Source organism: Zingiber officinale, chromosome 8A, assembly GCF_018446385.1.
Source record: "Zingiber officinale cultivar Zhangliang chromosome 8A, Zo_v1.1, whole genome shotgun sequence".
Classification (NCBI taxonomy): domain Eukaryota; kingdom Viridiplantae; phylum Streptophyta; class Magnoliopsida; order Zingiberales; family Zingiberaceae; genus Zingiber; species Zingiber officinale.
In genome coordinates, this window is record NC_056000.1 from 31496309 (window position 1) to 31510120 (window position 13812).

The 13812-nt window shown below is 38.3% G+C and overlaps 1 long non-coding RNA gene and 1 other non-coding gene across 2 annotated transcripts; one reads left to right on the forward strand and one right to left on the reverse strand.

The window, feature by feature from the left end:
- Positions 1-456: 456 nt before the first annotated feature.
- On the reverse strand, positions 457-866 carry LOC122012780. Its single transcript, XR_006120321.1, has 3 exons — positions 850-866; positions 664-727; positions 457-500 (listed from the first exon to the last, which is right to left on the reverse strand). It is a non-coding gene; the product is annotated as an uncharacterized LOC122012780 (long non-coding RNA).
- A 6328-nt stretch (positions 867-7194) lies between these two features.
- TRNAS-GCU lies at positions 7195-7276 on the forward strand. Its single transcript has one exon. It is a non-coding gene; the product is annotated as a tRNA-Ser (tRNA).
- Positions 7277-13812: the final 6536 nt, after the last annotated feature.

A 13812-nucleotide genomic window follows, 5' to 3' on the forward strand; every position in this document is an offset into this window, starting at 1 on the left:
AATTTAAAACAAAAAAAACACAAAATAGCTAGCCGGCCTCTAAGACAACGATCTGCATGCTTACTTCTACTAGATATACTGATCAAAAAGGATTGTCGGCTTGAGACTGGGACAAAACCTACACTAGACTCTTTTTTCAAGAAGTTAGTCTGCATCTTGAAAGACATGAGGCTTTATCAAGTATAACCAGCAATGCTTGGAAGAAAAATTAAGGAGTCAAAAAGTGGAATAATAAGAATAATAATATACATAAAAACAATTGTTTAGTTTCCTTCCACTTTCTTAACTTTAATGTTTCCTTATTTTTCCTTTTACTTGTCTTTTTTAAAAGAGATTAAAAAATGTGGGTGGCCCAGTGTATATTGACATGAATATGAATGTAAAGAAAAGTGAGAGATGTGGAGACTACATACCAGTCGGTAGCTAACACCAATAACTACAGCCTGTGAAGTCATTGTTTGCATTACATCAAGCAAACTATAAAGTAAACGTTGTTTCCCCTGCATACACATGTATCAAAAAGCTCAAAGATTTAGAATAAGGCAAAGACATTGCATAATGACATAAAAATGGAACAACAAAGGAGGATTGACAAGGGAACACAAGCAAGTAAAGAAGTACTTGCACATAATTCTATAAGTGGCTAAAAGTTACTACACGTACCTGAGCAAAAAGATCAAACTCATCCAAGACAAAAATTATTGATTTGTGAGATAATCCACACTCCCTGTCCATGGCAAAATACAAATAGATGAAAATTCAATTAGAAGTTCAGAATGCCAAGGAGAAACTTCTCAGACTTTCAAGTTTGAACATGAAAAATACAAGTTGGTGGAAACTTGTACTTACTTTAACATATCAATCATAAATCCAGCATTGCCATCTGATGAAGCCTAGAAAACACAATGAGATCTAGAGTTCATACCTTGGATGACTATAAAGCAAAAAGCAGAAATTATAAAATTATACAAATTCAATAAGAACTACTTTGCGGATAGCATGCGCTCTTCTTGCTGTGCAGCTGCCGACCTAACCAGTTCCTTGGACATGACTACCACCACAAAGTCTGCCGAAGTAAAGAAGGAAAACACACATTAAAAAGCATTATTACTAAAAGAGTTATCAGTTCAATAAAAATTGTACTTTTACATATTGTTATTTTGCTTACAATCTGTTGTATTTTTTTTTTTATCAAATCCTCTCCTTCAAAGCCACCTTCTTTGGTGACTCGTCCTTTCTTCCACATAATAGCTCTATTAATGTCGTCATCATCACATAATGCAGTCGCCTACAACAAGAAAATTCCAATAACAGTTAAATGAATAAAATTAGTCATTAAATGAAACAAACTCGCAGGAATTGGTCATCAAATTGTAGCACTAGAACAATCAGGAATGTGATCAGGATTAGAGCCAACTGAAGCAGTACATCTTGCAGAGGCACAATCATTAAATGAAATGGGAAATCAGGGAAAAGAGCATCATTTCAACTAAAAGACCTAACTCAAAAACACAACAACTTCATCCGAGATTCACAGGAGGGTTTGGTATATTTTTCTAGTCAAGATGATATGTTTTTCGATTGCTACGTATTTTTTGGCAAGCTGAAACTTCTTGATGGCCTCTCTCAACTCCAAAGCACACAAATATTCCATCTGAGACTCCTAGGAAGTCTTCACTAAGACAATCTAGCCAAAAAAGACATTCTTTGATCGGTTTGACAAAAACTCGTTGATGGCACATTTACAGCCTGTTTGGAATGATATGGAATTCAATTCCTTTTAGAATTGGAATTGAATTCCATGCTTTGGAATGATTTTTTAGCTAAGAATTGATATGAAATTCAATTCCAATTCCATCAAACAAGGCAAAAGTAAATCACACCTCTTTATGTATGATTTAGATAGGGAATTCAGTTCTCCATATTATGTCCATTGTGCCCTCATTCTCTCTTCTTTGTAAAAAAAGAAAAGAAAAAAGAGAGAAGGATAAAATGGTAAAACATAAGAATTCCATAACTTAAGTTGCAATTCATTCCAAACATGAGAATTGAATTCAATTCCTTATGGAATTCAATTCAATTCCATGACTTAAGTTATTTCCAAACAGGGTGTTAAACAAAATAAAAAACAGTGGATGTGCCTCTCAATCCACCATTCACTAGTATGATTATTTTCCAAAATGAACAAGTTTGGGCCATCTAAATAATTAGGAAAGACAAAGTTTAGCTTATCGAACTAGGGATATTTTGGATGTATGAAGAGACAAATTGCATGATTTGGCCATTTCAACCTCAAGAAGTTGAGGTAATCAGCAAAATTGAAGGTTGCTTTGTTTGTTCTTCACACAGGAATCAATGTTTCACTACAATGTGGTTACCATCATGACTGCCCCAGATATCTAGAAGTGAACAATCATCGCAAAAGAAAAAACACAACTTTAAGCTTGCACAAAATCGAATCAAAGAGATAGAGAGGGGAGAAGATGGCCAGGAGCAACCTTCAGAGCAGTGACGCTGCTTTTGGCGAAGGATCGGAGGAGGAGAGATCGTTCGACGCGAGGAGAGGCGATCTCTAGCACGAGGACGAAGGTGGGCTCGCCTTCACCAGTTGTTGTCCTAGCCTCCCGATTGCCCCGATTACCAACACTTTGCTGTTGGGGATCTGAGGTTGAGTCTTCTCCTCCACATCCTCATAGGCCGATACCATCGCCATGGCTGGCTGGGACAAGCAGACCACCTCGAGCTGTGATCGGCAACGCCAAAAGAGAGGAGATCGCAGACTGGCCGCCGCATTGGGCTTTGCAAAAAGAAAAAACTCCTTATCCGACGCGACCCGTAAAAAAACAAAAAGAATTACAGATGCGGGATGCCATTCTCTTCTCTTAGCTCAGATTAGGGTTCGAGAGCAGGTTTTTCTCCAGAGGTTCTCTCAATCCACATTCCACGATGCGATCCCTCATCTTCTGCCGCCTCCGTCCTAACGCGCGGCTCCTGCTCTCTCGGATTGCTTTCGTCTCCTTTAGACAATCAACGTGTCCTCCTCTTCTTCCACTGACCCCAATTCGTTTCCTCCATGGCCACTCTTTATTCGCCGGAAGCTCCCAACCAGTTGAAATGGGAAATCTGCTGTGGTTACACTACCTCAACGTCGGGGGCGAAGGAGGCGAAGAGATGGGTCGATCTGTCGTGGTCGATCACCTCAGCACTGGGATCTGCCGCTTGACGAAGGTGTGGTCTTGACAGAGAGGAGTTCGGAGGAGTGGTTTGTGGAGAGGGGTTCGCTAGAGAGGGGTTTGCCGAAGAGGAGTTGGATGGAGAAGGTCGCGTGAGATGAGGAGTTGGGAGAAGGGTTCGGGATAAAAATGATCGGAAGATAGGAGTTGGGAGAAGGGTTCGGGTTTTCTACTCCTTACTTAGATCCAACGGTTTGTATTAATCAAGATTTAGATCCAACGGTTTGTATTAATCAAGATTTAGATGAGAACTTAACAATAGACAACACATTTTAAAAAACGTTGTCGTAGACACTAAAAAAAAGTCTAATAGACAACGCTTTTTACGAAGTGTTGTCTTTGACCCGTAAAAATCACTAATAGGCAACGGTTTTTAGAAAAACGTTGTATATTAATAATAAAATAATGAAATAGACAACGCTTTTAGTGAAAAGTGTTGTTAAAAAAAATAGACAACGCTTTTTATAAAAAGCGTTGTCGTTTAAGTGTTATAGAATCCCAATTTTCTTGTAGTGACGGTTTTAAACCGTTGTCTTTTCATTCAAAGACAATGGTTTAAAACCATTGCAAAAACTATTGTCTTTTCATTCAAAGACAATGGTTTAAAACCGTTGTCATAGCCCCCCACTTTTAACAACACTGCCAATTACAATGGTTTTAAAGAGCCTACGACAACGGTTTTTAACCGTTGTCTTTTAATAGTTTTGTTGTAGTGGTACCTCCCTAAACTGGTCGTCAGTTAGCTTGAAGCGACCCTCCAACAATCGTTGTTGGATATTTTACTTCGCATGAAGGGAGTCTAAGGAGGCACAGAAGTCAGAAAAATTAAATCTTGAAGGTCCCATACCATAGGCAAAAGAATGCCTAGGAGGTTCCGAATATCCGGAAGAGTGCGGAAATCCTGATGATGAGGGCTCTTGGTAGTGCTCAGTTTCTTCTATAATGGAAGGGACAGTTTCGAGGATTAAGTCAGTAATCACCCAGTTCGCGGTGTTGCGAACTGAAGTGCGCTCGGGGCAAGGAAGGGGTAATGAAAAATCATTGTTCCTAGGGAAGGCAAACTCATTCTCATCCTGACAAATCATCTTCATCGCAAGACAAGAATCGATGTCAATCTTGTCATTACCATGAATAACCTCTAATCCATCAAGCTCACAACCTAGATTGAATGCTATTTGGGTGATCAATCCATCAAACACTATCATCCCCGAAGATGCTTTAGCCGCTCTCAACAAATTTTGTAAAAAATGAAACCCGGAATCAAAATCCACTTTATTCAACATCGCCCAAAGAGAACAGGTTACCCCTGTCACTAGGGCCCTCGGGTGCACGATCTAAGATAATCTCTCTATGAGGTTAGCAATTCCTACAAAATCAATTAATATACAATTGAAACAAAGCAAGCAAAATCATCCAAAGAATATAAGCATAAGTACGAGTCTTACAACAAACCGATCCACAACTACTCCCTAATCCTAGAACAAGGAATCTACTCCATAGATGCCGGAGAAAAACCCAAAGACATGATGTAATTAAGCATACAATCCCAAACAAGAAGAGAGAAAGAGAAAGGATGCTTATTCAACGACGACGAGTGATCTTCGTATCCAATCCTTTGCTTCTAGAATTAATGTGGTGATGAAGGATCGTTGGACGGAGGTCCTGGATGATGTGGAACGACACCAAGGTGGTTCCCTCTCTGGCGGCTTGCTCCCGCCTCGCTTCCCCTTTGAGGAAAAGGGTTAAAACCCTTTTATAGGCTAGGGCGCGGCTACGGCGGCACGACCGTGCCAATATGGCACGGTCGTGCCCTTTCTTGTTGCTAGTCGCACTGCATGGCCGTGCCAATTGGCACGGCAGTGTGAACTTCGGGCTCGGCTCCTGGGACACAGTCGTACAGGGTTTGCACGACCATGAAGGTTTGCATGGCCATGCTCTGATTTGCCTTTGGTTGGTCGCACAGCCGTGCAAGAGTTGCACGACCATGCACTACTCCTCTTCTATTTGGCCACACGGTCGTGCGAGGTTGCACGGCCATGTTCTCTGGCTCGTTCCGGTGCATCGACTGTTTTTGTTCCGAAAGTTGTCCTTGTCAACACAAAACCAAACAAAGAGCAGATACCCGAACAAAAGAGTATATATGATGAGTACATGATAAAAGATGCGATCATGTAAAGAATATATATACGTATAAAGCAAGTGAATGTGCATTAAAACATGCATAAACGGTCATAATATTTGCGCACATTAGTCGTCCAGCGTCTTCCATCTTCTCAGCTCGGATTCAGATGACCTTCCCACAGACGGTGCTAAATATTATCCTATTCGAACGTCAAAGAGACGGATGCTGGGGGTGTGACACTCTTGTTGACCTCCGGTGGACTTCGCTCATGCTTGCAACACAAGCAGGGTTAGTGCCGAGCCAGGGAAGGGGTCCCCGACAATGACCCTCCGACGCTCAAGTCAGTCTCGGCGAAGCAAGAAGTAGTGAGAACTGTAGCACAACAATAGAAATCGCGAGAGAAGCATACCTCCGTCGATACCTGGACCCCCTTTTATATAAGGCTCCTGTATCGTGTGTGCACACATCTTAAAGTGGGCACGCTTTCCATGAAAATATATGTCAGTAAAGTGTCCCTGACACAGTACCTTAACAGGCCGAGCATATCTTTGAAGTGACAGTGGAAGCTTCCTTCGTATGATCCTTTGTCTGACCATGCCGCCTGTCAACGGCACTAGCTCCTAAAAGGATGTCGAAGGACATTCCGCTGTGTCTGTTGCTTGGTTGAGCGAAATGGCTGCTCGACCAGAATTCTAATATTCGTGTTATCTGCTACCACGCCGAACAGGATAACAGCTCGGTTGAAAGTCCACTGTCTGTGTCGTCCGCTATCGGGCCGAACGGGATAGCCGTTAGGCATGAAGCCCCCCGTCCACATACTCGGCGAGCATCTCACTATCTGCGCGCCCAACTGATGTCAAGTCTGCTATTAGGCTGAGCGAGGAAGCCGCTCGGCTCGGCTTCTATACGTCCCTTGAGCGTCGGTTTGATTACTCCTTGTGCCCAAAATGGTGAGTCGATGCTCAACCCCCAATCGGTGTATGTCTCGTCCGACCGGCCAACAACATTTACTCATTGATCATTTTAACTTTGACCTACACACGACGATAAAGTGGGGCCCGCCTAATCACCGCATCATATATCATTAACTCAACTTTACTTAGATGACGTTTCTTCTCCATAAACATTAATTCTCCAACAAAAGAATCATCTCCACGATGGGATGGGAGGGCAGAGCGATTGGATGTATCCATAAATATTCCATTAGATTCTTCAGCTGCAACTGACAAAACAGAACGGAGTCTGTAATTAAGCAGGGGACCATATGAACTAGCTAACGTCATCACAGTTTATGAGCGATTGCTTGTGAGTTTGAGCTCAAGTCAAGCTCAAGTGAAGCTCGAGCCGAGCTCAAGTCAAGCTCGAGCTTGACTTGAAAAAATAAATTAAACACTTGTGCAAGTGGGATTCAAATCATGGACCTTAAATATATCAAATGACATGTTCTAACAACAAACTCCTCAATTTATTTTTCATTTTAAAAGTAATAATAAATTTGATTATTAAAATATTAAATTAACTTGACTTGATAAGGCTTGACGAGCTCTCGAATCAGTGTTAAATGAGTTCGAGCTCGACTTGAATGTTAAACGAGCCGGCTCGAGCTCGTGTTGAATGTTAAACGAACCAGCTCGTGCTCGGTTAAATTTGAGCTCAAGTTGAGCTTTAATTGAGCTATTTGTGAACGACTTGATTCATTTGCACTTCTAATATGATGCGGAGAAGTGAGAAATCTATTTAATTAATTATGAATGAGCTAGCCCCAGTCACTTCAGAATCAAGTTATCATATTGGTTTAAAATAAAAGAAATTAAATTATTACACTAACTTTACAACAAAGTCGCTTTGGCCGAGTGGTTAAGGCGTGTGCCTGCTAAGTACATGGGGTTTCCCCGCGAGAGTTCGAATCTCTCAGGCGACGACATTTACCTTTTTAATAAACAATGAATTTCCTAAGAACCCTCCCTCGTCCACAAGAAACAACGAAAAATCGAACACGGAAAACATATTCGACCCACACGTTTTGCAGTCGAGATTTTTTGGTCAACACAAAACTGACTGGACTATTCAAATGACAAGGTTCAAATACTCCAATTTAACAGTTATATATATCATTAACTCAACTTTACTTAGATCACATCTCTTCTCCATAAATTTTAATTCTCAAAAAATCAGGTGAGAAAAAAATGATATGCTCAAAGAAAAAAATATAAAGAAAAATTTAAGATAGACATATAAAATAATGGAGCCCACAAAAAGTGAAATAATGAGTCATGATTTTATATATCTATCTTTAAATTTTTTTATTTGAGCATATCATTACTCATGATGGGATGGGAGGGCCGAGTGATTGGTTGCATCCATAAATATTCCATTAGATTCTTCAGCTGCTAACTGACAAAACGGAACGGAGTCTGTAATTAAGCAGGGGACCATATGAACTAGCTAACGTCATCACAGCTTATGTCATGGTTGTTATGTCACCAAATTGATGAATGAAGTCAATGAAGAAAGGTATAGAGAGAGAAAGAAAACGATGGACTTTGACTCGAGATTGCCAAATTAGATTTGGCAAAGACTTCGAGCGTTAGTAAGTCTACTACGCTATGCATTAGATTAGAAAAGAGAGAAAGTGGTCTCTGTATACTTCAAGGTTGAAGTCAAGACAATGTTAGGTAACATAATTGGCATCACCATCTGTAAGTCCAGTAGAATGATGCAAGCAATCTTACGTCGAAATTGCTGTGAATGACGCGGTTTGCATACCACTCTCGTACGTCATTTTGAAAAGCTATATACACAACATCACCATCAAATTGAGAAATATAATTTTTTAAATGATATATCAAATTATCCTAACATTACAAACATTTTAAAAATTCACACCTTTTGATTTAAGCCGTGAAATCTAAATTTAAGATATAGAATCTAAATCTAAAGGCATGACTATAGGATACTCTAACTTTGAATTTGTCGGAATATATAATATGAGAGCATAGAAAATTTATGATCACAATAAAGCATACTAAATTTAAAAATCAATTGAAGAACTTAATAAACTAGGGAACATAAATATAGATTACTATATGTTTTGATAAATATAAAAATTGAATACATATTTTGGATATTACAAACATAATTTGCGAAATCACGATTCTGAATCGTAGTATCATACTATCCTATGATCTAGAACACTTGATCGATCATAAATCATGCAGGATTTTTTTTATAGTGAAATTATAACAGGATTAGTAGGATCATAACAGGATCGAAACAGGATTAGAGTGGGATCGGTAGAAGCTTTGAAAGATCATAACTTTTCACTCAAATTAAATCACATGACCTATAGTATATCAAATCGAAGCATGTTTAGATATCTATAGTTGATTACTGAGTAAAACCCCTAACTTCTTAGTTTTAGACTAAAAAATATTATTTAAATTAATTTTGGAAGGCCAAAAGATTTTTAATCTTTTTGATCATCTTTTGGACTATTTTATAATTTTAGTTATTTTCATCTTTTGTAGAGTTAGGATTAGGGTTTTGAAACTATTTAAACATCTATTTAACTGTTTTTGAGTTAGTTTTTAATCAATAATATTCCATTATTTCTTTTTCTAAAATGATGAATTTTGGGGTGTCTATTATCTAGTATTCTACGGAATCAACATATCTTTAAAAGATTAACTCTGACGTTCATGTTTGAATCAAATTTTCAATAGCCTCTACTACGTCAGCTGCTTTTTTGACCTTTAAACTAAGTTATCTTATGAACCAAGGAAATATTCTTGTAGTTTATGTGATTATTGTTATTGTATTAGTAGAAATTTTATACTTTTAAATTTTGTTATATGAAAAATATAAATATTATCAAGTGTTATTGTGTTAGAATGGTAATTAAAATACTAATTAATTTAAATTTATATATGTAATAATGTCAAATGTGGTGTCGAGTGTCGACGATGTATGTATATGTAAAATTATTAATCTATTTATATGTAAATGATATTTTTAGAATTTTTTCCTAAATATTAATCACGTACCATAAAATTTCAAGGGTTTTTAGTAGGATCGTATGATTCTACGATCCGATTTTAACCGATCCGATCTTAACCCCAAATTGATCCTACGTAGAATCATGATTTTACAAAATATGATTACAAAAAATCTGCATACGTGGTTTAGTAAATTATCATTGAAATTCATTACAATTGCATGCTCATTGGATGATCCCATCTGGAAGTGATGGGTAGTGAACTACTAACGAGCTGACTTAGAGGTTGACAGGAAGAAGACTTAGAACTGGGAACACCTACAAGCACAAGTTGATGGTTGCTACTCGGAAAACCTAGAGGTTCCATTGTACAAAAATTTTGTACAAAGGTCTGAACCTTTTCCTAGCTAACATGTGTTCTTTTAAATTAAATTTTGGATCGCCTGCGGAACTTAACACGTTTGATCCAAAACTTAATCTATTCGTTCTTTTAGGTTTTGACTTGAGTCTCCTGCGGAACTTAACACGTTCGACCCAAATCACCTTAAGTTATTAATTCCATTAAATATTAATTTCCATAATTGGTTCCCAGTACTGACGTGGCGAGGCACATGACCTTCTTGGATATGGGAGCAACCACCACCGACTAGACAAAACCTTTTATAGAAAGCTAATATTTAATTTCCTAAAATAACTTTAGGTTAACCGAAAAGAACAATCAAATCACAAGGATAAATAAAACAAAAAAAAACACAACATCGAAAAACATATTCGAAATACTAGAACGTAAGCCTCTTGTATTTGGTATTATTTCCATAAATAACTAGCATGATGCGGTAAAGGAAAAACTACTAGTTATACCTTCTAGAAAGACCTCTTGATATTCTACCGTATTCCTCTTCTAACCTTGGACGTTGTGTGGGCAACGATCTTCCGAGATGAGAAACCACCAACCACCTTCTTCTCCTCCTAGCTAGGTTCGGCCACAAAGAAGCTTTACCAAGGATGAAGAACAAAACACCAACCAAGCTCCAAGAGATGCAAGCTTTCTCTCCTTCTTCTTCTTCTTCTCCAAGTAGTATCCGGCCACCACAAGAACTCCAAGAGGGATGAAGTATTCGGCCACCACAAGAGGAAGAGAGGGAGAGGATGATGATGATGGCCGACCACACCAAGGAACAAAAGAGGGAGAGAAATAATAGAGGTTGTATCTCTTGAAGGCACCCTCACCCCTTCTTTTATATTCCTTGGCCTAGGCAAATTAGGAAATTTAATTACAATAAAATTTCCTTAATTTCCTTGACATGATTTAATTGAGAAAAATAAAATAAAATTTCCCCAATTAAATTCAAGTGGCCGGCCACATCATGAAGAACAAATTGGACAAGTTTCAATCAACAATTAAAACTTCCTAATTTGTTTCCGAAAATTTTAAAATTAAAATTTCTCTTCAAATATCTCTTCATGGTTGATAAAAAGAAATTTTCATAATTTTAATTTTACAACATGTGAATAATTTTTAAAGAGAAAATAAAATATTTCGCCAATCTACAAATAAGGAAAGAGATCTAATCTCTTTCTTTAATCTATTGTAAATCTTTTACAAGAGAGATATTTTAATTTTAATTCTCTTTAATAAATTATATCTTCCACATAATAAAAATTAAAATTCTTTTTTAATTTAATTTGGCCGGCCCCCACTAGCTTGGGTTCAAGCTAGGGCCGGCCACCCAATCTTATACCTAGGCCGACCCTAGCTTGGTTCCCAAGCTAGCTTGGCCAGCCCCCTATTGATGGGTATAGAAGGTGGGTATAGATGGGTATAGTACTCTATAAATAAGAGGCTACGATAGGGACCGAGAGGAGGAATTGGTTTTGGTCTCCCGATAAAATTAAGCATCCCGTGTTCGCCCCGAACACACAACTTAATTTTATCAATAATAATTCATTCCACTAGAGAACTATTATTGAACTACCGCACCAATCCCAAATTACATTTTTTGGGCTCCTTCTTATTATGAGTGTGTTAGTCTCCCTATGTTTAAGATATCGAATGTCCACTAATTAAGTGAGTTACTGACAACTCATTTAATTAATATCTTAGTCCAAGAGTAGTACCACTCAACCTTATTATCATGTCGGACTAAGTCCACCTGCAGGGTTTAACATGACAATCCTTATGAGCTCCTCTTGAGGACATTATCAACCTAGTATCTCTAGGACACAGTTTCCTTCTATAATCAACAACACACACTATAAGTGATACCATTTCCCAACTTATCGGGCTTATTGATTTATCGAACTAAATCTCACCCATTGATAAATTAAAGAAATAAATATCAAATATATGTGCTTGTTATTATATCAGGATTAAGAGCACACACTTCCATAATAACCGAGGTCTTTGTTTCTTTATAAAATCAGTATAAAAGAAACGACCTCAAATGGTCCTACTCAATACACTCTAAGTGTACTAGTGTAATTATACAGTCAAGATAAATTGATACCTAATTACACTACAACCTTCTAATGGTTTGTTCCTTTCCATTTTGGTCGTGAGCTACTGTTTATAATTTATAAGGTACTGATAACATCATCTTCTGCATGTGACACCACATACTATGTTATCTACAGTATAAATTAATTGAACAACTACAACTAAATGTAGACAATTTGACCAAATGTGATTCTTTATTCATAATGAATGTTTACAAAGCTTAAGCTTTCAGTATACACTCCAACAATCTCCCACTTATACTAATGACTAAGCTGCCATATCTTCTACCATACATCTGATTCCCATTCCCTCCACATGTCGATCGAAAGCTTTCGCCGGAAGGGCTTTAGTGAAAGGATCTGCCAGGTTATCCGCTGATGCAATCTTGGCGATGACAACTTCTCCTCGCTTCACAATATCTCGTATCAGGTGGTACTTGCGCTCTATATGTTTACTTGCCTTATGAGCTCGTGGTTCCTTCGAGTTTGCATCGCTATTATCACAATAAATTGTGATGATTTTGGGCAAACCAGAATCACATCTAAGTCCATGAGAAAGTTCCTGAGCCATACTTCTTTAGAGGCTGCTACATACTCGACTTCCATGGTTGAGTCCAAAACGCTGTTTAACACTCCTCCATGAAATGGCTCCATCTCTAAAGTAAACACATAGCCGATGTAGACTTACTATCGTCCTTATCGATTGGAAATCAAAATCCATCCAAGGAGCAAATCGTCCGCTTGGTAAACTAGCATATAATCTCTAGTCCTTCTCGTGTACTTTAATATATGCTTACAGCATCCAATGTCCTTGTCGAGGTTACTCGATATCTGCTGACCATGCCCACAGTAAAACAAATATCGGTCTCGTACATAGCATTGCATACATAAGGCTTCCTAGAGCATAAGGAGCTGCTTTCATGTCTTCTATCTCCTTTGATGTCTTAGGAGACATCTCTTTAGATAGAGCTATTCCATGCCTAAAAGGTAAGAAACCTTTCTTAGAATCCTGCATACTAAAACGAGCAAGGATTGTATCTATATATGAAACTTGGGACAGACACAACATTCTTTTCTTGCGATCCCTTATCACTTTGATCCCAAGAATGTGTGCACACTCTCCTAAGTCCTTCATATCAAATTGTTTGGACAACCATACCCTTACGTCTGATAATACCTTGACATTGTCGCCAATTAACAAAATATCATCTACGTATAGTACAAGAAATACCACCACGTTTCCGTTACACTTCTTGTATACACAAGACTCATCCGGATACTGAATAAATCCATACGACTGGATTACTTCATTAAACCGGATGTTCCAAGACCTTGAAGCTTGCTTCAGTCCATAAATGGACCGATTGAGCTTGCACACTAGATGCTCTTTGCCTTTTTCAATGAACCCTTCTGGTTGCTTCATATGGATGTTCTCTTCAAGACTTCCATTAAGGAAAGCTGTCTTGACATCCATTTGCCAAATCTCATAATCCATATGAGCAGCAATGGATAAGAGTATCCGAATAGACTTAAGCATGGCTACCGGTGAAAAAGTTTCCTCATAATCGATTCCCTCTTTCTGAGTGTACCCTTTCGTAACAAGCCTAGCTTTGAAGGTTTCTACCTTCCCGTCTGTCCCTCTTTTCCTTTTGTAGATCCACTTGCATCCAACGGCTTTTACACCATCAGGTGGTTCTACAAGCTCCCAGACCTTATTAGAGTACATAGACTCTATTTCAGAATTCATTGCCTTTTTCCAAGATGCTGCATCTATATCTTGGAGTGCTTCGTCATATGTTCGTGGATCAGGTTCATGTTTACCCGGGATCAAGTCCGAAGACTCTCCCAAAAACATGAATCTTTCAGGCTGCCTTACAACCCTCCCACTACGACGAGGCACTGTCTGTGGTTGTGTATCATGTGTGACACGTGTTGCAGTCTCTTGTGGTACTTCATCTTGTACTGTT